General features: G+C 40.3%; 1 long non-coding RNA gene across 1 annotated transcript in view; it reads right to left on the minus strand.

The window, feature by feature from the left end:
* Window positions 1–25,222, minus strand: part of LOC119910491 — a 103,020-nt gene that overhangs the window by 37,467 nt on the left and 40,331 nt on the right. The window contains exon 2 of the long non-coding RNA XR_005445632.1: window positions 16,680–16,739. This is a non-coding gene — a long non-coding RNA (uncharacterized LOC119910491). The remainder of the gene's footprint in view (window positions 1–16,679; window positions 16,740–25,222) is intronic.

Consider the following 25,222-nt stretch of genomic DNA (forward strand, 5'->3'; position numbering starts at 1 on the left):
TTTATTGGATATAACAGTTATTTTAAAATATACTTTAAAATAATTTACCCTTTGCTAAGCCACGCCAGAACATCCAGAATAATGTAGGCTGTGTATTGTTTCTAATGTAATGTTCCTAGCTAATGCTAGCTATCTTACTACTGAATTTAACATTATATAACTCTACTGGTTTTACTTTTTCATGATTGTAATAGTGCATAGAGACCTACCCAGCTATACAGGAACAGTGTTATTATTGTTGTGTCATTATATATCATTGTCCTTTGTTTCAAACATCAGATGTTGCGGTGGTGGACTTTTACTCTGATCGGTAGACTTTTGCTTCTGTCTTTGTTTCACACAAGCGGCAAACTTCCGGTCTCCCGCCTGAAGCCAATACGGAAGCATCTGAAACTGCAATTCATCGAGTGGCCACTTGAGGCTGGCTGCAGAAGGGAGACTCCATTGACCCCCATGTTAAAATACCCAACTTTACAGCAGAATAAAACATGTTTACAGCCTGGTTCAAAAAATGGTTTTAGTGCATATCGCAAATTTTGCCCTTTGTGACAACTGTGAGGGGGGTGAATATTTTTATAACTCACCTGTTTAAATTATATTAAGCCTTAAAGTTCTGCATTATTAGGGGCGTGGCTGCTTTGATTGACAGGCACCTTTAGCCGCTGCCACTCCTAGCACTCGGTCCGCCGTCTGTTAGCCTCACTCAGTATTGTCTTTTGAACTTGTTAAAGTAATATGTAACTTGTTTTTGAAAAGTGCTCTACAAATAAAGATTATTATTATTATATTATTACTCAGCTACACGGAGCTCAGAGGCTCAGCCTGTCGGAGCCTTTTGGACATTTCTACATGCAGATACCGGATAAATAATGGCAGGCCATGCAGTTCATTGGAGAGAGAACCTCCAGGAAATCCGTGTTCTACTTGGTGAGTGAAATTCCTGTATTTTATTTATGTGTTAACATTTAACAGGTATCGCTGTCGGCATATAGCTTGTTAGCTTAACGTTAGCTTGTTACGCTAATTAGCCAGATACGAGCAGCCCCAAGCTGCTAAGTTAGTGTAAGTAAGTAAGTTAGTTTGTTCTAACCGCAGCATTTAATGAGTCAAAGACAAGTCAGCAAGAAGAGAGAAGCCAAAATGTAATTTTATTACATTAACCTTAGTGTTAGACATCAGGGTAATAATGCTTTGAAGCAAAGGTGTCTGTGTGAAGTTGTAAGTAAAGGCTCAGCTCTCAGTTACCTGACGTTATGTTAACGGTAACTTTTACTAACGGGCGATGTGAGATTTAGCTACGTCCTGTAACGGAACAACTGTTCAGTTAGATACTAGTCAGATACTATTACAAGTGGCTGTACCTGATCCCGATGGACACAAAGGGTTTAAAGGCAGAGAGCCGAGGGGGGAGCGGCTGTGGAGTTCTGCCTGAAATTGTCGCACCAAGGAGCACCGATGCCACTATTTGAGCTAGCTGTCTCTCCTGAGGAGAGCCGTGCACAGTTTAGAGTCATCAATAAGTTAATACACTTAGTAGATGTAGCATTCCTTGAGATTCAGCAAACAATGTGAGGTGATGACTGTGTTTGCTCAGCGACGTTTCTGATAAGAAGCTTAAGAGGTGGATACATAATTTTTTGTCAGCATATAATGCGCGTTATGGCTGCAGACAGGTAGCTGGGCTGTAACTAGGGCGATGGTTTAGTTAAGGCGAGAAATTAGGGGTGTGAGAGCCGCCTCTGAGTTTGTTTGGTGGATTAGAATTTGCTAAAAAAGGTAGTACGGTTCAATAAGAAATATAAAATAAGATCCTTATAATAAACGTTCAATAAGATCTGACTTGAGTAGTTATTATTGCACAGTGTCCAGCAGAAAACCGTGTATTGCACATATTAGTAAACAGTGTATTTCACATTGCCACCCCTAATTACTGTCACATGCCAGAGAGGTTATCATGCTGAGACGATCTCAGATTTCAGTATTTTTATGGCTCTTTGGAAGAAGCTGCTTAACTGTCTACCCATTGTTGTCTTTACAGGTGCCAGAGGAGCTGATTGCAGAACCCTCCGGATGTGATTAGCGGTGTCCAGCTCTTCAGGAGAGAACAGCTCCAGCTTCCAGCTCTTCAGCTCCTGCTGTTCTTTTTACTCACAACACCTGAACACTACTGACGTGAAGTTATGACACTGGGTTCTTATCAACAGATTCTATCATTATAATAACACAACGCATTTCAAGTCACACAAAACTACTTTTACATTTGTAACCTTTTAATATTGATGTTTTTCATGAGTGCAAGAAAAGAGTTTAATTTATTACACTATTGCTTTTGTATAAGGAATACTAATTATACATAATAAAATAATTCATCATCAGTTTCATATTTTAATTTTAAATAGTGTGATCTAAACTTAACAAATATTATAGTTAACAGCTGTAAATGAAAATATTAAGATGTTATTTATAGGCTACTATTTTACATATGTTAGTAGAAAGTAAAAAATGAAAGGTTGAGGTTATATACTGTTTTATTTGACATTTGTCAAGAGACAAATGTGACATTGACTGAGAAGTTACTCTAGTGAAAAACAAAGAATTATCTGCACACTGAATAGTTTTGAAGCCCTGTAGGAGGTGTCATTTATTGCGACCTCTAAGGTCTTGTGTGGTTTACATTGTATAGACTCACCTATTTACTACATGTACATTCATTCGGTCAGCTCTGAGACCTCAGAGTTTGCAAGGTCACAATAAAAACCACCTAGTGGGATTCATAATTACTCTGTGCAGATCATTCTTTGTTTCAGCACTAACCAACAGGATGGTTTGGATGTGCCCACATTATTCTGTGTTTAAACTAGACTTACACTCACCTAAAGGATTATTAGGAACACCATACTAATACTGTGTTTGACCCCCTTTCGCCTTCAGAACTGCCTTAATTCTACGTGGCATTGATTCACCAAGGTGCTGAAAGCATTCTTTAGAAAGGATAGCATCTTGCAGTTGATGGAGATTTGTGGGATGCACATCCAGGGCACGAAGCTCCCGTTCCACCACATCCCAAAGATGCTCTATTGGGTTGAGATCTGGTGACTGTGGAGGCCATTTTAGTACAGTGAACTCATTGTCATGTTCAAGAAACCAATTTGAAATGATTCAAGCTTTGTGACATGATGCATTATCCTGCTGGAAGTAGCCATCACAGGATGGGGACATGGTGACCATAAAGGGATGGACATGGTCAGAAACAATGCTCAGGTAGGCCGTGGCATTTAAACGATGCCCAATTGGCTCTAAGTGTGCCAAGAAAACATCCCCCACACCATTACACCACCACCACCAGCCTGCACAGTGGTAACAAGGCATGATGGATCCATGTTCTCATTCTGTTTACGCCAAATTCTGACTCTACCATCTGAATGTCTCAACAGAAATCGAGACTCATCAGACCAGGCAACATTTTTCCAGTCTTCAACTGTCCAATTTTGGTGAGCTCTTGCAAATTGTAGCCTCTTTTTCCTATTTGTAGTGGAGATGAGTGGTACCCGATGGGGTCTTCTGCTGTTGTAGCCCATCCGCCTCAAGGTTGTGCGTGTTGTGGCTTCACAAATGCTTTGCTGCATACCTCGGTTGTAACGAGTGGTTATTTCAGTCAAAGTTGCTCTTCTATCAGCTTGAATCAGTCGGCCCATTCTCCTCTGACCTCTAGCATCAACAAGGCATTTTCGCCCACAGGACTGCCGCATACTGGATGTTTTTCCCTTTTCACACCATTCTTTGTAAACCCTAGAAATGGTTGTGCGTGAAAATCCCAGTAACTGAGCAGATTGTGAAATACTCAGACAGGCCCGTCTGGCACCAACAACCATGCCACACTCAAAATTGCTTAAATCACCTTTCTTTCCCATTCTGACATTCAGTTTGGAGTTCAGGAGATTGTCTTGACCAGGACCACACCCCTAAATGCATTTAAGCAACTGCCATGTGATTGGTTGATTAGATAACTGCATTAATGAGAAATTGAACAGGTGTTCCTAACAATCCTTTAGGTGAGTGTATATCAGAGCAGCAAACAAGGCACTCTTCAGAAACTTCAGGCTCTGTAATACAGCATATGGGAACAGCTTTAATGTTTCATGTTTTATCTGTGGTATATGATTAGCTTTTCAGTAAGTAGTAAAGACAGGGAGTGCTAATATATATATAATTTATTACAATGTGAACCATAAACCATATCTTTTTTTTTTTTAAATGGACTTATAACACAAATATGGACAATATTTAAAACTCAAAGTAAACAGAAAGAGAGAATGCCTTTCCACGTCAGTCTACGCCAACAGATACACACTTCCACAACAATAACAAGGCTTCCAGGCAAACGAACATAAACGAAGATGAACGAAATAAAAAAAAACTAAATGAGAAAGCGGCGTAGCAGCTGGCGACCGCTGTTATGAGGATAGCCCCTTGTAACATTATAGGGATGCTAACTTAGTCGGTGAGACCCAGGTAGGGATCAGCTGGTAGTTGGTGGGATTTGAACATGTTTTCTATTATCTTTTATACATAGCCTACATGTGTACAAAATAATATGAATGTAACAACTGTACAGAGCTGTGTTTAGTTTAGTTTAGTTTGGGCTGCAGGTAGTGAGTCACTGACTTGGTGGTTTTTCTTTCTGATGGTCTGGTTTAGAGCTCATTCTGCATGTGTGATGAACTTGCCCCTCGCAGCCTACATTGATTGTGTGCTCCCCTTGCGCCACTAGTGTCTGCTGGTCATTATATTTACTGCATTTCAGCTAGTGTGCGTTTATGGGCTCATTGATATTTCAGCAAACCTGTCTCTTTGTGCTTTTAACATAGAATATATTTTTTGATTAATATAGGTTTATATTTTAATATAGCCTAACTGCTTTCCAGTCAGACTTGCATTCAGGTTGCTAGGGACCTGTTGTTTGTGGCTCCAAGGGGGGCCTACACTTCTTCCAATTTCCTAGCTGTCCATCACCTCCATTAATTGTATTTCATCTATTTAACCAAGAATGATAAAGCTAGAGACTGATGTAATGAATTTCTTGGGACCACTGGGTAGAATTAGGGTAGTTTAGCTCTTAGGGTTTTTCTGTATGTAGGTTATAAATTATACTGTAGATGTAGCATGTGTTTCATCTATTTGTAGTATTTATTTAGACAATGTGTGATAGATAGATAGATAGATAGATAGATAGGTAGATAGATAGATAGGTAGATAGGTAGATAGGTAGATAGATAGATAGATAGATAGATAGATAGATAGAGTTTGGGCCCCTACAACCTTTTCACAAATCTGCATTATTTCTAATGATTGTACTTGTTTTTTAATTTTTGTGAATAAACTAAAACTGAACTGACCTAAACTGAACTGAGCTTGGCATCCTGCAGCGACAAAGACTAAAACTAACACTAAAACTAATAAAAACTAAACTAAAACTAAGCATTTTCAAAAAATAAAAACTAAACTGAATTAGCAAATTCATGTTAAAAACGAATTAAAACTAAACTGAAAATAAAATGTCAAAATGAAATAAAAATAAAAACTAATGAAAAGTCCAAAACTATAATAACCTTGCTTCCAGGTCTCTGCAGCTCTCTGGCACCAGGTGGGACATCTGATCCACAGTGCGACTCCAGGAGGAAAATGTGTAATAAATGCTTCAGGTGATGAAAAATATAAAGTAAACAATGCAGATGAGTCTTTAATAAATAGAATATTGTGGTGAAGTTAATTTTCTAACATAATTCTATTCAAAAAGTGAATCTCTGATATATTCTAGATTCATTACACAAAGTGAAGCATTTCAAACCCTTTTTTTATTTTCATCTTGATTACAGTTTACAGCTAATGGAAATAAAAACTCCAGTATCTCTAAATGTATAAACATTTTAGAATAAAAATACATTTCTGAATTATAAATTATACAGAAATGTCAACTGGAGAAGAGCTCTCTAATCAGCTAATTAACTCAAAACACCTGCAATGGTTTCTGAAGCCTGTAATCTCTCAGTCTGGTTCTGGTGCTCACAATGAACTTTTCCTCAGCATTGAAATTTTTTGAGATGCTGTTCTAAAAGATGCCTCAGTGTTTTAATGTTGACAGCACTATTATGTCACATAAGTGGGAGAAATGGAACAAGGGAGACGGTCTTTAAATGTTTTTGTGTTGTCCTCTTCAGACAGACAATTTTATATCAGCTGTCAAATGTCCAGTAGCCAAGTGGTTCTAGTAACGTTACTTATAGTTAAAGCAGGCGTGGAGGCATCAGATCCTCAACAAGAATCTTGTGACCAATATAAAAAGTACCTTTCTCTCTCAAGTGACCTATTCCGACAGCAGCAGCGTTACTCAATATAGCGGTGTGGGGAATTAATTAACGTGATAACAGCCATGGCTAACGTTTTACAAGTTATACAGCTTCCATCATGTAACTAAGGACTCTACCGCTAGCTTATTACGTTTATTACAAGTAACATACTGAGGTGACGTCCAAATAAATGACTACTGTTATGTAAAAGGGTTAACTGATTTGCTTCAAATTGTTCATTTGAGCTGTAAGTAAACGTTAACGTAATTAATAACTGATTCATAGTTAACTGTTAACTTTGGTCTCAACAAAATCTAACGTTAGTGTTGCAAAATAACCCCATTTATATGTATATTAAAAAGCATTTAAAACCTTGTTAAGTATAATGTCAATAACAGATATGTGAGTTATTTTAATATTTTCCGGTGTCTTACCTTGATGAGCTGACAACCATAAACTGGTAACAAAACGGCCACTGGTTCCAACCTCTGACGCAGAGTAGCATATAGCATTAGCTCCTTAGCATGAGCTAACTCGGTCATGTCGAGCTAGGCGGGAGTGGTTTCAGCACTTCTCTTTGCCCATTTATGGTTATCTAGGAGTGACACGATGCCAAGATGGCGATGGCCAGCTCCGCCCAATTCGGGCTTCAAAACTGCTCTTCAGAAACCAACGGGTGACGTCACAGATACTACGTCTACATTTTTATATACAGTCTATGGTTTCACATCAGTTTGAAAGCCTGCCCTGAATACAACCTTCGAATGTATAATTCAAATCTTTGTCTTCTTTCTGAGATCGCTTTTTTAATTTTTCCAAAAACTTGACAATATTTCTCCAGGGAGTGCAGTTATAGACAGTGGCAGCACAGTGATAAATTCTACTTAGCAACAGTAACTGAGGGGGGGGCATGGCTTAGCAAAGGGTCAATTATTCATACATCATCAATTATTATACATCTTACAGAAAACAGACAAAAAACACTTTTAAAAGCTCTGCATATGTATATAAGAAAATTGCACTATATTATAGAAAGAAAAAGAAAAAAATGTCTCCCCTTCATCCCACTACTCTCATGCGTGCATGCTAGACCAAAGGTGTCCAAACTACGGCCCGCGGGGCAACTGCGGCCCGTGGTCCATTTTTAATTGGCAGTAAATTCTAAAATTAAAATGGAATATGGCCCACACATGAAACTTACACTTGACTGTATTGTACTTCTTAGTTTTAACACTAGGTGGAGCTACTGTTTTGAACAAAGCAGCTTCTTCACAAAATAAGGATAATCAAAGAAAACTTTGCTGGGTTGAGCAAAAATGGCAGAACCAAAGAAACGCAAGATCACAAGTGAGTGCAGAAAATTCCAGACATGATGGAAAAATGAATATTTCTTCATAGAAGTCAATTGAAGTGTGTCTGTTTGATTTGCAATGAAACTGTAGCAGTGATGAAAGAGTATAATGTACGTCGACACTATGAAACCAAACATCAGACATACACGTCCTACGCTGATGCCGAGCGAGAAGAGAAAGTTAAGCAAATGGCAGCTAGCCTGCTAGCTCAACAACAGTATTTTTCCCGTCCTAACAAAAGACAAGAAAATGCCACAATCGCCTCATTAAAGTCGCAGGAATAATGTGCCCGGAAAAGATGCAACAACGTGAGCATGTCCAGAAAAACAGTCGTGCGGCGACAGCTAACTTAAAACCCCAACCGGTCGAGGCAGATGGCCGCCCACCCTGAGCCATGGTTCTGCTCGAGGTTTCTGCCTCTTAAAAGGAAGTTTTTCCTTGCCTCTGTTGCCTAGTGCTTGCTCTTGGTGTGAACTGTTGGGCTTCTGTAAATAGCATCACAGAGCACAGTCTAGACCTGCTCTTTTATGAAAAGCGCTGTGAGATAACTGTTGTTATGATTTGGCGCTATATAAATAAAATTGAATTGAATTGAATTAAAACATCAAGTGTCAGATAAAACTTGAACTTTTGATTTTTTCTCGATTGCATGTGATGAGAGCACAGATGCCACAGACATCGCACAGCTGTTAATTTGTTTGCGAGGAGTTGACGATAACTTTTGCATTATGGAGGAGCTGCTTGATCTTAGGAGTCTAAAAGGAACGACAACGTGTAGGGACATGTTGTCAAATGTCAAATGCAATTGACAAAATGGAACTTAAGTGGGACAAGCTGTGTGGAGTTACAACGGATGGGGCTCCAACTATGACTGGCGTGCGCAAAGGAATGGCCTCAATGGTGTGCGCCAAGGTGAAAGAAAGTGGAGGTGAGGCTGTAAAAATGCACTGTATCATTCACCAAGAAGCCCTTTGTGCCAAGACAGTCCAGCTTGACGATGTGATGAACACTGTTGTGAAAACTGTCAACGTAATTCAAGCACGAGGACTGTACCACAGAGAATTTCAAGCTTTTCTTTCCCGATGTCGATGCTGAATACGGGGAACTACTGTACCATTTTGAAGTACGCTGGCTAAGTCGCGGCTCCGTGCTGTGGCGGTTTTATTCCCTGAGATCACAGATCGACCAGTTTTTGAAAGAGAAGGACCGACCTCTTCATGAGCTGAGTGACCCTCTATGGTTGGCAGACCTTGCATTTTTGGTTGATCTTACTGATCATCTTAACGCATTTAACAAGAGCCTACAAGGCAAAGACCAGCTTGTGCCACAACTTCCCGCGCACATGAAAGCTTTCTGTGCGAAGCTTCGTTTCTTCGAGACACAACTACGCAGCTTCAATGTCGCGCACTTCCCCACACTCTTCTAAATCAAATGTGCTTTTCCAAAGGCAACCCTTTCTGCTAAAGAGGGGCAATATGTGTCTGTGATCACATCTCTCATCACAGAATTCAGTCGGCGCGTCCAAGATTTTTATGACATTGAGAAAGAAATCAAGCTGTTCTTATCAAAATGCAGTGAGATGAATCAACATCAGCTCCTCTCCCTACCCGACTTCTACCGGAGCTTGGAAAAGGCCAAGATTCCTCTGATGAGAAGCCACGCAAAAAGAATGATGAGTCTGTTTGGCTCAACATACATAAGTGAGCAAACATTTTCGCTGTTAACTCTGAACAAAAGCTGACTGAGAACCAAAATTACCGACAGCCATCTGTTTGATGTCCTTCGCATTTCAACTACCAAACTCCTCATGCCAGCCATCCTTCAGTCCAACTGCAGCATCACTGCTCCCACTAAGTGCAATGCTGTTCCCATTATAGGTGAGTTAAAAAATATATATTACACAGTATTCATGAATTAATAAGCCCAATTAGTTAATAAATTCAGTGAATTAAAGTTTTCTAACAAAAGCTAGTTATGTTAACAAGCACAATATCTTATTTGTATAATAAACTTAAATATAGCCACCCCCTTTTCCCCTTATTTTTCCCACTGCACGGCTGTGAAGGGGGGTCGTCATCCTGACTAGGAAGCAATCTGAGACTGCTGTTTTGAGAATGAACTGCCAACCATTTTTGTAACATAAAAAAAATAAAACCAATTAATAGGAAGTTGTGAAAAGCATATTCAGTTATCAAGCATAATTTACATTTGACTGACTATTGAGTGGACCAGCCCTTCGTATATTTTTCTGTATGTGGCCCTCATTGCAAAAAGTTTTGACACCCCTATGCTAGACACTCAGCCTGCCCTGCACTCCTTGTTCCCCACCCACATGCCCCCAGACACACCTGGAGGAGATCTGCACTCTACTGGGTCGACTCTTCTGCTTAGAAACTTTATGTTTTAAAATGAATTTTAAATATAAAGTCACCACCCTTGGTGAGCTTGATGAACTTACAATGTTCATCTTCATAGTGGCGTGACTTGAAACTTTTAGGAAAAGGTGTGAGATAAATGTTGATTTGTGTTTTATGTTTATTTCTGTCTGCTGCAGTATGGCACTGGATTGAGTTCTTTCCTCCATTTCCTCCAAATGACTGAATTCAGTATTCCCATCACAGCAATGCTTTGGATGAGCAGGAGCCAAACTCCCCCTCATGTAATTTGCTAAATGTATGTCACAGGGAATATTTTTTTAATCAATATTCACTTGTCTAACCCTCTTCTGCCTGCCCTCTCGGTTTTCAAACTATGGATCTGTCTCACTGTTACACAGTATGTATTACATTCTGCATCGAATTCTTCCTCCACAACCACACCCTCCATCACCACCGAGCACTTCTGCAGAGCACAGATCAATTACAAGCCGGCCTGCCAAGCGATCAAGTCTATAATAACACAGTCTCTCCATCTTGTTCTGCTGCAGTAAATTACCTGGGCTGCAGGACAAGCCTCATCTTTCCCTCCCTCAACCCTTGAGGGATCTTTATTAATGCCCAGGCTTTACATCAAATACAGTCAGGTGGCCTGGTAATGAGATCACAGCCAAGCCTGGCCTGATTTAAATTCTAAATACAGGTCAAAGCTAACCAATGACCTAAACATACTCCACCGGCTGGGTGTAATGATAATCCAGTATGTGATGTCGCAGCAGAGCGAAAAGCAGAGAGAAAAGGAGGGGTTGTGCATGTGTGTGTTTTGGTGAGGTTAAAAAGGGTGCGCAATGGGGAGAGCAGAGACAAGGAGATGGGGTAATTAGAAAATCTGAATATAAATATCTGTTCAGCTGTGTTTTGCAGAGGTGTATGTGGGAAAGCGTGGCAGTTACAGTAAAACGATTAGCTGCCCCCAAACTACCTTTACACATCTTCTGTCTTGCAGACAGAAGCCAGACAGACTATTCCTCCACGTTTCTCTTCACCCCTCCCAAATACACCAATTACTCAGGCCCTGGGCTAAATGTGAGCTGTCGAAAAGTTGAAAAAGAAAAAGTAGCAGACGAATAAGAAAACAACAAACTTGTGGTAATTAAACATCAAGGCTGTGGAAAAAGGAAGTGCTAATCCGCCCAACTCAGCTGATTCCACCATTCCAAAAGCATTTACACTTTCATTAAAGTGTGCAGCCAGGCAGAACAAAATCATTTAGAAGGCCCGGCATAAACACCAGAAGTGAACCTGTGGCTGTCTATGCTGCACAGTTCAGAATACAATAATTAGGATAGGCTGAGGCCACGACAAGATATTCACAAAGAGAAACTGCTGAGCAAAAAAAATATACACGCTTAGATAAAATGTTCAGGGACACAAACAACTGTAAGCCCACTATTCTTCAATGAGACGTCTGACAATGAGAAAGATGCAATCATTCTCATTGGTCCCTTCACAATGCACAAATTGGAAATATCGTAAATACTGTAATGTGGCTACAGGGGTCATTATTTTCAATCTAATTTCAGCACATCACAAATAAAACCGTTGAAGCTGACAGTTAACATTGACTTTCTTCCTGATTAACTTTTGGCTTGTGAAGTGAATCTCCAAATGGGATGTTAAATTTCCAACCACAGCAGCAAACCCGCTAATTATCTAGTAATGAATTCATGACTTGATTAAAGAGTGACCTGTTATGAGTTTTCATATCAGCCTAGTGCCCAACATCTATAATAACCGTGTTTACTTGTTGTTTCCTCACTCAGATAAGGCTGCTTCATAGGCTACATGCCCCTCAGTTCTCCTTTCAAATTCACTATAATACAGTATTAACATTCTGAGTCAGTTAATGAACATATAGGCAGTACCCGTATAATCTTCCTATCTACCAACTCATTCTATGATTTAATATAGAATATTATTACATTTTCTTTTTTGGAGTTTCAAAGTTCATTCATGACCTTGTTGCCAGCAGTTAACAAAGCATCAAATCTTCATCAGCAGACAGGGTTTGACTAGAATTATTATGGAATTGTTGATGTTAAAATTTTTAATATTCCTGAACAATCACAAAAAAATCACAGGAGCTTCATCTTGATGAAGACCCATGTGATATGCTCCTAAATACTTAGAATGAACATCTTAGAATGAATAAGAATTAACAAGAATTAACTTAAAAGTGTGCAAATAATGAAAATGGAAACATCTACAATTCCATAACTGCTGATGAAGATTATGTGATATGATCAAAAGCTACAGAACAGCTACTAAACGGACCTTGAGGTGGGATTGTTTTGTCAAGTTTTTTTTTTTTTTATCTGCTAAAGTGAAAAGTACAGTAAAAAGAAAATGAACTTACAAGTAAATACATAAATAAAACATGTTAGTATTTTAAATCTTCCACAGCAGCAGAAGAGGCAAATAGATATAAATAAAAAACATATCATAAGGCTGATATCAATTGTTTTAAAAACTTGTATGTGTGTTTAGGAAGTATTAGAGAGCAGCTGTAGATGACTGTCAGGGCATTTACTGTATATCATGACTACAGCATTCTGTGAAGCCACCCTTATCCATTAATGAAATCATAAACCTCTCAATTATGCATGGCAAACTAACTTATTAATGTCAGCCACAAAGGAAAAGCAGTCCACTAGTTTTTTTGTTTTTTTCCCTTTACAGTTCATTAAGTTTTAAAATTAGAAAATCAATGCCTGGAATCCATAAAGTCAGCAGTGGTTTTGAGTAAATGCATTCAGTCAGTGGGCAGAAGTATGAGTCAGTCTGACTCAGTCTGAGAGCTCACACTGCTCCCCCTCCCACCTGCTTCACTGCTATGGGCATTATGTATTTATTTTTTAATGATCGTGTTTTTCTAGGAGTGTAGGAGAGCATGCCAGTGATGCGTGGCGTGGAGTGTATTGACAGAGGAGGAAAAGGAGGGAGGGAGAGAGAGAAAGAGAGTGAGAACCAGAAAGCACCAACCACAGAGTCTGTAGGAGTGAGTTCATAGCACGTGTCTCTTTGCTGCTGTGATTGGTGCCATCAAAGTCAACACCGTGTTGGTTGACAGGCATGATCTGTTTCTGCAAATTGCTGTGGCAAATTGACTTTCCTTTCAGTGCATATAGCACTATCATTACAGCATCCCATGCCAGAAAATAACAGCAGCGTGTCATTCTGAGTGTAGCGACGGATTGATTTCTCTGGACTGACTTCTGACAGCAAACCTTTTGCAGACTGATGCAGTTTATCGTGTATGTACTGGAGATCAGCTCCCCGCACATCTGATCAGCAATCTAAAATGGCCCAAGGCTTCAACAGCACTGCCTCTAACTAGTCAGTCAGCGAGAAACTCAGGGGTGATGGTGGCTAGCACTAGCAAGAGAAATAACAACAGTGTAATGCTGCAGAATGAGAATTTAGACACACAGTATGTATGTTTAATTTAATCAAGACCGTTTTCTTCTCAAGGTGCACTGACTTCTGAGGCCGTCAAAAGTCAACACTGCCTTGCTGGTGTAGAAAACAGTATTTATTAGTGTGTTGACAGCCACAGTGTAGGTGAAACACTGCTCCAGCAGATAACACACAGCCTAAAACCATATGTGTCCAGCTGCAGTCTACTGTTAAAGACGATCTGGTGAAGATGGACTGTAATGGATTGACAGTCTATTATTCAAATGTCACACCAGCCATTTGACTTACTTATATTGTGGCTGAATTGTACACATTGTGACAAAATGTTCTACAGGAGCTTCTAAAGGTTGCCTTTTACTAACTCAAAAACTGAAACACGAATAAAAGAAATTCCAAAAGGTCTCTCAGTGCATGCCAAAAGTGGAGGCAGGTTTAAAGGGACTATATGTAAGTTTTTCAATGCAATTAATCAAATTTTTATTGCCTTATGGTCAATGGGCTAAAAACCCATTTAGAAAAGAAGCACACGCCTGTTTTCTCTGTATTAGCATCAGCCACTATTCTGCTTTTAATGTGGGGACTCCCGCTCCCGAGCCTCTCTTGTACTACGGCGTCAACACGGCAGCTAACGAAATGCAGTCCACTAACACCATAAAACAACCAGCTCATAGCAAAACACAGGCTCCACGTAAGGATACAAAACAACAATAACGTTTTATGTGCATAAGCCCATCAGACCAAACAGGTTCAGATGATGTCAAGTAAGAACACAGTGAGCGTTAGTAAAGCTGGAGAAACACAGAGAAAGTCACGTTAGCTCAAGCAGTTAATAGTTAAAACTATTACTGTAACGTTGCAGTAGGGGTTTACCTGAGTTTCCAGTATATTGTGTGCAGCTGTCTCCCTGCCTGCCCATAGTTGCTGTCACTTTGCCTTTTTCCCGGGAGGATTGAACCGATATGCGGCTCGCTGCGCTGAATGATCTAATGTTACGGAGTCGGTGTTGATCTGCCTCTGAGACGGGAACGTTGACGTAACAAAGCCTGAACATGTCTGAGTGAAAAGCTACAGCCTGCATGCTGGAGTTTCTGCATTTACTGTAGGATTTCTGTATGAAAGTGGTTGTGTTTCGGATTATGCCCGCTCATGAGTTCAAGCAAGCTCGCGTACGAGCACACGCCTGGTAGCAATCTTAAAACCGCACCGCTAATGGCCGCTTGAAACTCCATAATGCCCCTTTAATGTGACGATAAATAAACGTGAAAGTTTTAAACTGACAGATGGGACATGAATAGTACATTTAATATAATTTTTTTTTAGTTTAAAATATCCAAAGGTTGTTGGGGACAGTAAATAGCGTGCGCTGTAAACAGGTGCAGACAGAACTATAAGTAATATATGAAAATGGAAATGAACACGATTGTTAGCCATTGTCCATGCCAGAGTAAAGAGTATAGACAGCAATCAGATGATTTTTACAGTTCACACAACACTTTTTGTCCAAGCTGAGACAGTCACATCAACTAAGTCAGTGAAAGCCAATTAATGGCGTTATTTTTTGAAAGGAATGATTTTTGAGTGCGTAATCGCCATTTAACTCAATGGATGTTGAAAACCTTTAAGCTCAATAACTCAGAACTATCCTGAAGGCAGATAGAATCATATAATTCTAAGCTCATGAATAAACTCAGCGTGACACCTCCATTAGTCCTCATACGCCTGACAGCTGGTGCAAATTGATCCAGTAAACACAATAATTGAAAATGGCTTAACTTGACCATTTTTATAGCTAATAAAAGAGTTTGTGTTTCGTTGATGTGTAGTGACGTACGTGCTTAGTGTACCTTCCTCTGAAGATTCAATCATTATTTACAGCCAATATCAGCCGAAGTGCAGGGGTCCCGCTGATCCAGTAACATAAGTGCAGGGAAAAGAAGTGGCAATACATGCCAATTCATTTTCCCCATGTTCAAATGTGGCCTTTGCTTCAAGCCACTAATTAATACAGAGTATCCTTGCAGTTGAATGGTCTCGTCCTTATCCTCAATGTGCAGGTACACAAACAATCAATGCTTGCCAAGTGCCTGTTCGCTTTTTAATTAGGCCTGCTTTCAAACGTATTACATTTGAAATCCACTGTGTTCCTCTCCGTGTCCGACAACCAGCATGACGCTAGATTACACCCAACACTTACAGTGCAGCACATCCATCTACAACACAAAGCAGAGGCTCAGAAACTGATATCATCAGTGGGTGCGCACCACCTCAAACTTCACAGTGTCCACTCCTGTCCAAAAGGAGACAAATGACAGGTAAATACACCAAACGGCCTGTCACTGTACTGATCTGGCGCCCATTTTTCATTTCATAATAACAATGCAGGGGGAGAGTCCTTTTTGTTGGGCCTGCTGGTGCGTGAATGACTTGGGGAGGAAATAAGCCCAGTAATTATTCTTTCCTCCACTTGTCCATCCTGTCGCGTCCCACCATCGCTCACACACTGGAGATACAAGCTATTGAATCCTGATGAAATCCTAGCACAACAATGGCAAGCATACTAGTCATGCAACCATCGCTGTGTTCAAGTGATTGCTCCTGGTTGAACATTGGATCTGACACTGAGGGATTGGCAATTACTGGGAATTCAATCAGCAGTCAATATACAATGCGGCAAGCTGTATGAAGCAACCGATATGTACGGAGAAGCGGATTAAACACTGCTTTCATATGGGTTCCCCACTGACGGATGCAATATCAGTTAATCAGGTTATGTAAGGTATTACGTACTGAATATTTTTCTGAGCTATGGCAAGGATACTTTTTCAACAGAGTAAGCATAATGTGAAAATTCAGGACACTAAACTAAATGTCAAAACATGACACAGACAGGGGCTCACCTTGGAATGGATGCAAATGCCCTATAGCATAAAGGCATGTCCAAATCTACTTAACACAAGTGAGTCACAGCACGGAGACAGGGGAATTATGAAAAGCAGCCACGCTGGCCTTTACTATGCTAATATAAATGTGTAGCGATGGCCTACAAAAGACAGGAGGATAGTTGTGTTTTATTCACATTTAGCTTTATTTTCTAGGCACAGCTTAAACCAAAATAAATGTCCACTGACCTGTAAAGGGCTGCTGTCCTCCCAGCCAACTACAGACATGATTCCACTGCCTGACGGTGTCTTGGAGGGCATGAAAAGAATATCAAACAGAATAAATATCCATTATTAATATGTACTATCCTGTGCACAGTCTTTATACAATCACACATGGGGCTTTCATCTCTAGACAAAAACAAATTAGTCTGCCTTCCAGTTGTTTGGGTGTGCATCAGTGAAAACCTGCTGTCCGCTGAGCATTTATTGTGTACGAGACGGTATCTTTGTGAAAACACAAGAGAAAATAATAGAGAGCGGGAGGGAGAACGTTCCCGATGGCAATGCTGCTGAAAATGGGGATGTTGACAGTAGGCCATTGAAAGGCAAGCCAGCTGGGTGAGGTCAGGATCTCTTTCCTTTGGGACTTCTCAGCCTCGCAGGGAGCCAAACAGGAGGCAGAAAGACCAGCAGAGAGACAGACAGAGCACCGTTGCATGATAGGTTCAAGGGCCAAGGCCAAGGGTACAGCTGCTTCATATCTCTAGAGTCCTGCTTCGCCACTTCCCTAGTTCACAATGCATCACAATTTCTCTGACAAACCCATGATTTCTATTTTCTAGGCAGCATCTCTGGAATATTTTCAACACAGCTACTCTGTAAACTCTTCCAAATGTTCCCCATGCTCTAAGCTATAACCCTAAATTGATATGTTCTAGTCTTGTAGAAGCAGAGTAGGGGTTTCTGGCACAAGCACCTACTTCTAAGATCCATGGAGAAGGGGGAAATGTGTAAAAAGGTCAAAACTCCAGCAACACTTTTCGCCTTCATTAGGGTCATCATGAAACAATACTCAGGGCTCAACGTTAAACTTTTTTGCAACTGCCTCACCGGGCCAGTAGGTTTGAAACTTACTGGCCCGAAGGCAGTTTTTACTGTCCCTCCCTCCAAAAGTTATTCATCAGTGTTAAAAAGACATAAGTTATGCTACTCTGTTAACATGTTTAATCGTTTATTAAATACATCTTGGATATAAAAAAAACCTAAACTAAAATGAAATCACAGTTAAACTTATGAAAAATAAAAAGGTTAACAAAACAATTTACTTTTAAAACAAAACATACTAATAGACACAAACATGACTTGCTCTCTGTCCTGCTGACAGCCATTTCATAAAATAACATACACAGAGCAGCGGATACAAGTCACCTCTATCCTGATTGACAGGTCGCCATGGTAGCGACATGTCAATCACAAGGTGGTGCCGCCCCAAAGCATATGCTGCTTTCTGGTCTATTTCATCCTAAATAGGACCATAATTTACTAAATGAACATCATGCTATGTTGAAGAAGACTTCAAAGTAGCAACTGAGACCATAAATTCATTATAAAAATGTTTATTGAGGTAATAAATCACTTGAGAAGAGGTTGCCTCTTGATTAAGATTAGAGAAATAACATTTGACAACCACTTGTCACGTCACTACAACACTGAATTGGACAACGGTGCACGCCAAGAGCTGCGGAACAACTGCAGGATGTTGAGTATCTAATGCGATTTATTGGTTTTTCCTACTATGTTCCTTCTATGTTCCTATGTTTTTGCACTGGCCCGATTGGGCCACCGTTATTGTCGAACCCTGATAGTTAAATAGGGTTAGGTTTGAAGCACAACATTCGTGTAAAACAAATATGAAAGATATGGTGCACCTACAAAAGGTGTGTTGGGTATATGGTCGTGTTGCCTCTGGCCAATCTTTGAGAGGCAAGGGGATTATCCAATAAGGGACATGGGTCACACCATATTTGGTCCATAAACTAACAAAATGCAACTAAAGGGTGGTAATAAGGTTGTAGAGAAGAGGCCTTAACCATAAATGTGCCAATTTGATTTGAGTAGATGTCTTTTTAACGTGCTTCATACCTACCCTATTTAAATGTTGTTTGTAATTAGAGTTGCACTGATTGGAATTTTCTTGGCTGATACCAATTTGCGCTGTTTTTAAATGTCTGCCTGCCATTTCTGACTTTGACAGCATATCATATGGATGTTCATTATAAAACATTAACTATTAAATAACTTGTAAATTTTCTCTAAAACTTTTTTATCCACAATTCTGTTTTTTACAGCTGCAGGTGAGCCGCATGTGGAGGATGGCTAGTTGTTAATCACGTAGCCTAGTGTTTCTAAACAGGGGCGGCACCGCCCCCCAGGGAAGCAATATTTTGGAAGGTGGGGTGCTGAGCTGCTTTTGGGGGGTGTTTGTTAGTTGGAAATTCTAAGGCGAGTTTACACTTAAGATTCACAACAATACGAGTTTAAACTTTAAACTACTTGCAAAAAACTGTGGTCTGCAACATTAAAACCAGTTAGTCCAGTGCGACTGGACAAAACTGTGTATTTTTTCTCCATCAGCTACTTGTGGTGCAGCTTCACGGGAACGGGAAGTCAGAGTGTTATCTCTAAAATTTTACCCACATAGCCTTTACTGTGTAAACTCTGGAAAATTTATGTTCTCTTTCTTGGTGGAAAAGTGTTTATTTCTCTGAGCGCACCTTGAACGTCTTGTTATCTCAGTGGTTACACATTTACAAGAGGGATATTCTGCTGTCGGACTTCCTGAAAGCAACTTCGCTGCGACACCAGCGAGTGACATGGACCCACCTCGCACTATGAGTAGCAGACAGTTTGTGCCAAAGCGGACATATACTGTAGTTTCAGTAGGCTATAAAAATGTAACGTTAAAAACTGAAGACTTGTCTTGCTCTGTTGGGGATTGTAAGGGGCACTTTATCAGAGGTGCTGAAGTTAACGTGTGTGGAATTATTCGTGAGCTTTCTGTCTGATCACAGGTGTTGTCGGTTAGTTTTGTTTTTCCCCGGCATGAGCAGCTCCTCATCTCAGTCAGTTTTGTCTGTTAGACGGCGAGGGGATACTTCCAGTGAATAAGTAACATAATGCAGTATAGGGCATGTAATAAAATATTATGAATTCTCTTTAAATAGGCTAATGACGTTAGTCTCCCATTACGACTTTTTTTATTTACATTTCAGAGAACTCAGATATGTGGTAGAGATTCTGAATGTGCAGAAAGGTTTGAACATGACCAGATAAGTTACAGTGTTTCCCATATGTTCATTTATTTGTGGCGGCCTGCCACAATATCAACGCTTACCGCCACATATTGAATTTAGTTTTTTTTTACTAGGCCTATTTAAAATCGTATTTGAGCTGCAGGCAGCGCGTATTCGTGCAGCACATCCTCTCGCTCGTCTCTCTAATCCATCTCTCGCTCTCTCTCCCTCGTTAACACAGCTGCACAAATCTGTCCAACACAACGCTGACAATGTCGGAGACCCAGCTATTAAAAGTTATTAACAAGCATGTAAGGAGCCTAGCTAATAAAGAGAGCTAAGTTAATGTTAGAATACAGCTGGGTTTTCGAGGCTAGCATGCTGTACAGCTGCGCCACAGTTACACTGTCATTCTGTGAGCTAATAAAGTCCAGTCAATAACTGAATTAAAACGGATTAATTTATTACTGACATGAAAAGGGGTCACAAACACATTTATAGCTTAATTCCCCACAAAAGAGGTGTTGAGCAGGGATGATATTAAATAAGTTGATCTACATGAGAAAAATATTTAAAAGCAATAAGAATGCCTGAGAGCCTCACTAGATTATATTCTATAATAATAATTATATATTTTGAATTGTCACCTGCCACCTGAATTTTTAGACATTTCCACCATAAATTGGTGCAGAAAAGGCAGAAATTGGAGGATAAATTTTTACCAGAATGCAGGAAATTAAGTGTTTAATGCTCAAAATCTTCTTATTAAGTGCCCCATCCAAGAAAACAGTATCTGGCTTCACACACAGTTTCTGTGAGGAACATTCACTTATTAGTTAAATATAATTACTTTTCACATGTTTTTTTTGTCACCTTTTCCATGTTTTTAATAACAATAGTAACAATAAAAAAATAAACAATATTCAAGGCAAATAGCAAACATCTTTTTTGATGGGGGGCGGTAAGGGACCTGGATAATGGATAGGGGGGTGCTGGTCCAAAAAAGGTTGAGAACCACTGAAGTAGCCGATTGAAACCAACGTGGAGCCAAATAAATCAACAGGTGTGTTCAGTGTTGCGTCACCAGGGGCCTCATGTATAAGTACGTACGCACAGAAATATCCACATGTATAAAACTAGGAGTACTCAAGGTCCTGCGCACCTTTCCTTTATACATCCCAATCAACGTGAAATTGAGAGCACATGCACGAGCCACATTCCCCACCTTGGCTCCTCCCATAAATTACTATGCAAATGACCATAAATATGCCAGTGTCACCAAGGTCCGAATAACAACGGCCGATCCGGCTGCAAAAAACATGAAAAAGAGAAACTACACTGAGTGTGAGATCGAGGTGCTGATCACATGAAGTGGAGTAGAGGAGAAATAAGTGTTACAATGGCAGTCAATGCAGCTGGCTCAGAGACTCATACTGGCTGAAATAAAGAAAACATGGTGACATAAAGTGGATGTCAAAAAAGACAGGAAAGTTTTTCTGATACAGAAATCGACACGCCTGTGAGGCGGAAGTTAGAAAGTAGCCTACATATTGTTTGATGCAGCTTGTTTACAAACAAAAGAAGACTCAGAGAGTTTTACAGAATTATATTATTGTAAACAAAGAAAGGAAAACACTATATATTGTTAATCCCATCAGGCATACACCTGTCGGCTACCACTGCTAACAGCCAACTGCCAGAAACAGTGTTTATAGCCTACTTGTATTGCACGGTTCCGCCAGGTTGGTCTGTCAAATGTTGGACCCAGTTCAGCACACAGATCCAAGAGCACGACTCCATGGAATCTAAAGTAGTAGCCAATCATCATCATGGGCCAGGAAATCTTGGAACTCTCTAATACTTAAACGCATTTTTTCTCGCGTTTTCCTCTGCAGTGCCATTGCACAGCCATTCAGCATTATGCACAAGTGTCACACAGTTTTTGTTTACAGCAGTCATGCAAAGTAGGCTTCACATGTTGATGGCTTCAGTCAGTAGTATCCCCCACCCCAGGAGATCATTTGAAGACTGAGGTTTGACAGGTGAACACATTTTTTAATGTCAGTTTTTCGGTTTGGCCTGCATCATGAGGACTGATGATGAGGATGGAGATTAGCGATTGTGTAAGAGCTGTCTCAGGCTTTATTTCCAGACATTTTTAACTTACACAGTCCATATGTGCAGGTGGTGAAGATGTGGCGGGTGAGTCGAGGTGAGAAGGCAGATCTGCGTCTCAGTGCACTCTGTGCTCCTGACAGCACAGTCTTGTTCACCACAGCAATATTACACATGAAAACTAATACTGAAAACTAAAAGGTTATGATTAAAAATGCAATACTTTGCCAAGTTAATAAACACCTAATATCGGGGAAAGGCAAGCCTGCATCCTGTCACCTGACATTATCCTGGCTGTAGGCTGGCAGGTTCACAACTGACCATAAGTGTCCGTGGCATACACTCTGGCCCTCTGCAAAGCGCTCCGGGGGGGCTGATGAAATATTTAGCGGACACTGATTTGAGATTTGGCACCAATTTGCTTTTTTATTTCTTTTACAATTGAAAGATGTAGTATGGAATAGTTATGTCTCACTAGCGCAAGCACAAATAACACTGCTGGTTTGAATGTTTAAATGATAAAGTGATAACGTGATATGAAGTGAAATTAAATATGTGAGAGCCATTATTATCTTTTCCGCTCACATTCAATTTTATTTTGATTTTAAACCACTACATACATGATCAAACATTTATTGGGTATTAACGGACATAATTAGGTTTTTGATTGACTACTTCATTGACATATGAACAGCAACAGGAGTGGAAACGCTATTTTGAAACATTTGGTGAGTTTTGGCAATTTGGATTTTTGCACATTCTCACAGCAGCTCAAAAGTTTGTGCCACAGCCTGCACATTCTCACATCACATTCATTTTTATACATGTGCGTGAAAACCAGCGTACGTAACCTTTTTGTTCATAGGCAGCATTTATACATGAGGCCCCAGGTCCGTGCTTGTAAATTATCCACCGTGTCTGCATCTTCTAACATAATCATCTCTATCTGTAATGCGTTTCATGATGACCCTGATTAGAGCCGAACAATTAATCGTTTTCAAATTGAAATTGCGATTTGAAAGAACGCGATTTTTCATTGCAGTTACAGATTCATGCTGTTGTCATCCTTGTGTGACAGATCTGCTCGCCAATCACAAGCGCCATGCGGCACCTCTTACGGTCCTACTCACCAATCAAAGCAGGCACAGGGCGTGTGGACATTTTACAGCAACAAACGAAACTAGAGGAAAACGTGTTAATGGCACCAGCCGAACCGACACAGGCTGCGGTTTTGTCCAGCGTCAACTCACACTTAAGTGTTTCAGCAGTGGAGCCTTTAGCTGCCCTACGTTGTTGACATTGGTATGTTGTTAATTAGTAATTTTGTGTGCTTCAACTACATATAACAGTTCTCTGTGAGCCCGTTCTGTTCCGCTCTCTGCTGGCTAACGTTACATATCCACATGGAGCATTTCAGAATAAGAGTGTTTTACCCGTTTGATTTTGCTGACTTGGTCAGATTTTGCTTATTTGTTTAGTTGTCCTTGATTTTTGTGCTTCTACCATGGTTAAGTAGCTATGTACTTTAGCAAAACTTCATATATATGAATATTGCAAATCAAATCGTAATCGCAATATCTGGCAGAAAAATCGCAAATAGATTTTTTTCCCCAAATCGTTCAGCCCTAACCCCGATGGAGGCCACAATTGGTATACTACAAGTGTTGCTGGAGTTGTTGTCATGCTTCATCCCTTTCGTACACTCTTACCACAATCCACAGTCAAGAATCCCCACCAGCACTCGACACACTCGCCCTTGCCATGTGCCCTCAGTTTCACATGGAGGTATGAGAGGGGTATTAGGGTCACCCCCGGGCAGCAGAAAGGGCCCAGGGAACGCCTGTCATGACCAGTGACTTGGAAGAACTTTCAGTGCTGAATTGCGTTGGCGGAGGCATGCAGCCAGTCGGAAACAACAAAACGAGCAAGCAACAGCACATCACGAAAAGGCCATGAGCATGCTTTTGTAGGTGACCTGCCCTCCTTCCAGGTCATCTGAGCGCTATGTTTGCTGGCCTTTTTAATTCATGATACAGATGCTGATGAGAGACAGAAATGACAAAGAAGCGCATGCAGTTGCTGGTAGGGTAATGCAGCATGTGTACCAACCCTTCAAACCACTCCACTGGTCAAGTTTTGCCCTGGGTCAGGTATGTAATCTGATGATGGAGCGTGTTAGTACTCAAAGGGTGTTCCACCTTTGTTTATAGTCTGCAGGTTCAGCCCACACATTCATTGGACATAAATTCACATCGCAGCAGCAGCAACAGCCTTGGCCACACTCCACAGCTGTTTTCCCATTCTGTTGCAACTTCACACTTGTTTCAGTCAAGGTCCATTGACTTTGTATGCCCTTAGTCCTTGTCGAGACAACGTGTAACCTTGCATGTATGACATGGTCTGACAGAATCTAGCTGAAAGTGAGAAAAAATAAGGCAGAAGGAGAAAGAAAGAGCTGTCAAAAGTCACTAAGGTGCTAAAACACAGACTACTCTTAAATCATAATGTCACCATCTCCATTTCTTTTCAGCAGAATACAAAAAAGACGACAAGAGATAAGGAAGCAGGATGGAAGAAATCAGGGACACCTGATGTATGCAGCATGTATCCCTGACTTTGCCTGAAAAAAAAAAAAAAAGAATCAGGTCTTTTTACATCCACAATCTAAATTAAAAAGGTCACTCTTTTCTTTCAAATGAAAACTGACAAGATCCTAGTTCATTATTTCGAGGCAACTGACTTTTTGTTTTTTCTACTATCAGCTCTGGTTTGTGAGTTGAAAAGCAATGCAGTATTGCAGTTCCATTATTCATAGCGCCACTCAATTGAGCAAATGTCTAGAAATGCTAGACAGTGCCATAGCCATTAGATGCCATTGTGGGTCTTTCCATGTTGTTCCTGGTTCCATAAATCTGCAATGAAAATATCCTGACACTGATATTAAAGTTATGAACGGCTGTGGTGTGTCTGTATGTGTTTTCACTCTAGGACATACACAAATTGATTCATTTTGATAGAAATGTAAAACATTGGCAGCACACTTGTCTTTGTTTGCTGTACTGAACACTAATTTCTGACCTATCAAGAGGCCACAAAGGAGGGAAGCAGTTTCCAATTATGTTTCATTACAACCAACCATCCCTGAAAATGATCAGTGCGGATCATAAACCTCAGTGAATGCGGCTTTAAGTCTTGCCCAGTGAAGAACCTAACAAATATGACCTTTGTGAGTATGCAAATCCTTAAATCAGTCACTGCAGCCGTTAAATTGTTAACAAGCTCAGTCCTTCCATTTGGTCCCTACGCTGCCCAAGTCCAGTTGTAAACAGGCTATTAAAGGGTCTGCCTGTGCCTGTGCCTCAAGTGGCCTCTGGCCTTGGG

This window comes from Micropterus salmoides, unplaced genomic scaffold (assembly GCF_014851395.1).
Source record: "Micropterus salmoides isolate LMB-PRFRI ecotype aquatic unplaced genomic scaffold, ASM1485139v1 Ms_hic_scaffold_1, whole genome shotgun sequence".
Taxonomy (NCBI): domain Eukaryota; kingdom Metazoa; phylum Chordata; class Actinopteri; order Centrarchiformes; family Centrarchidae; genus Micropterus; species Micropterus salmoides.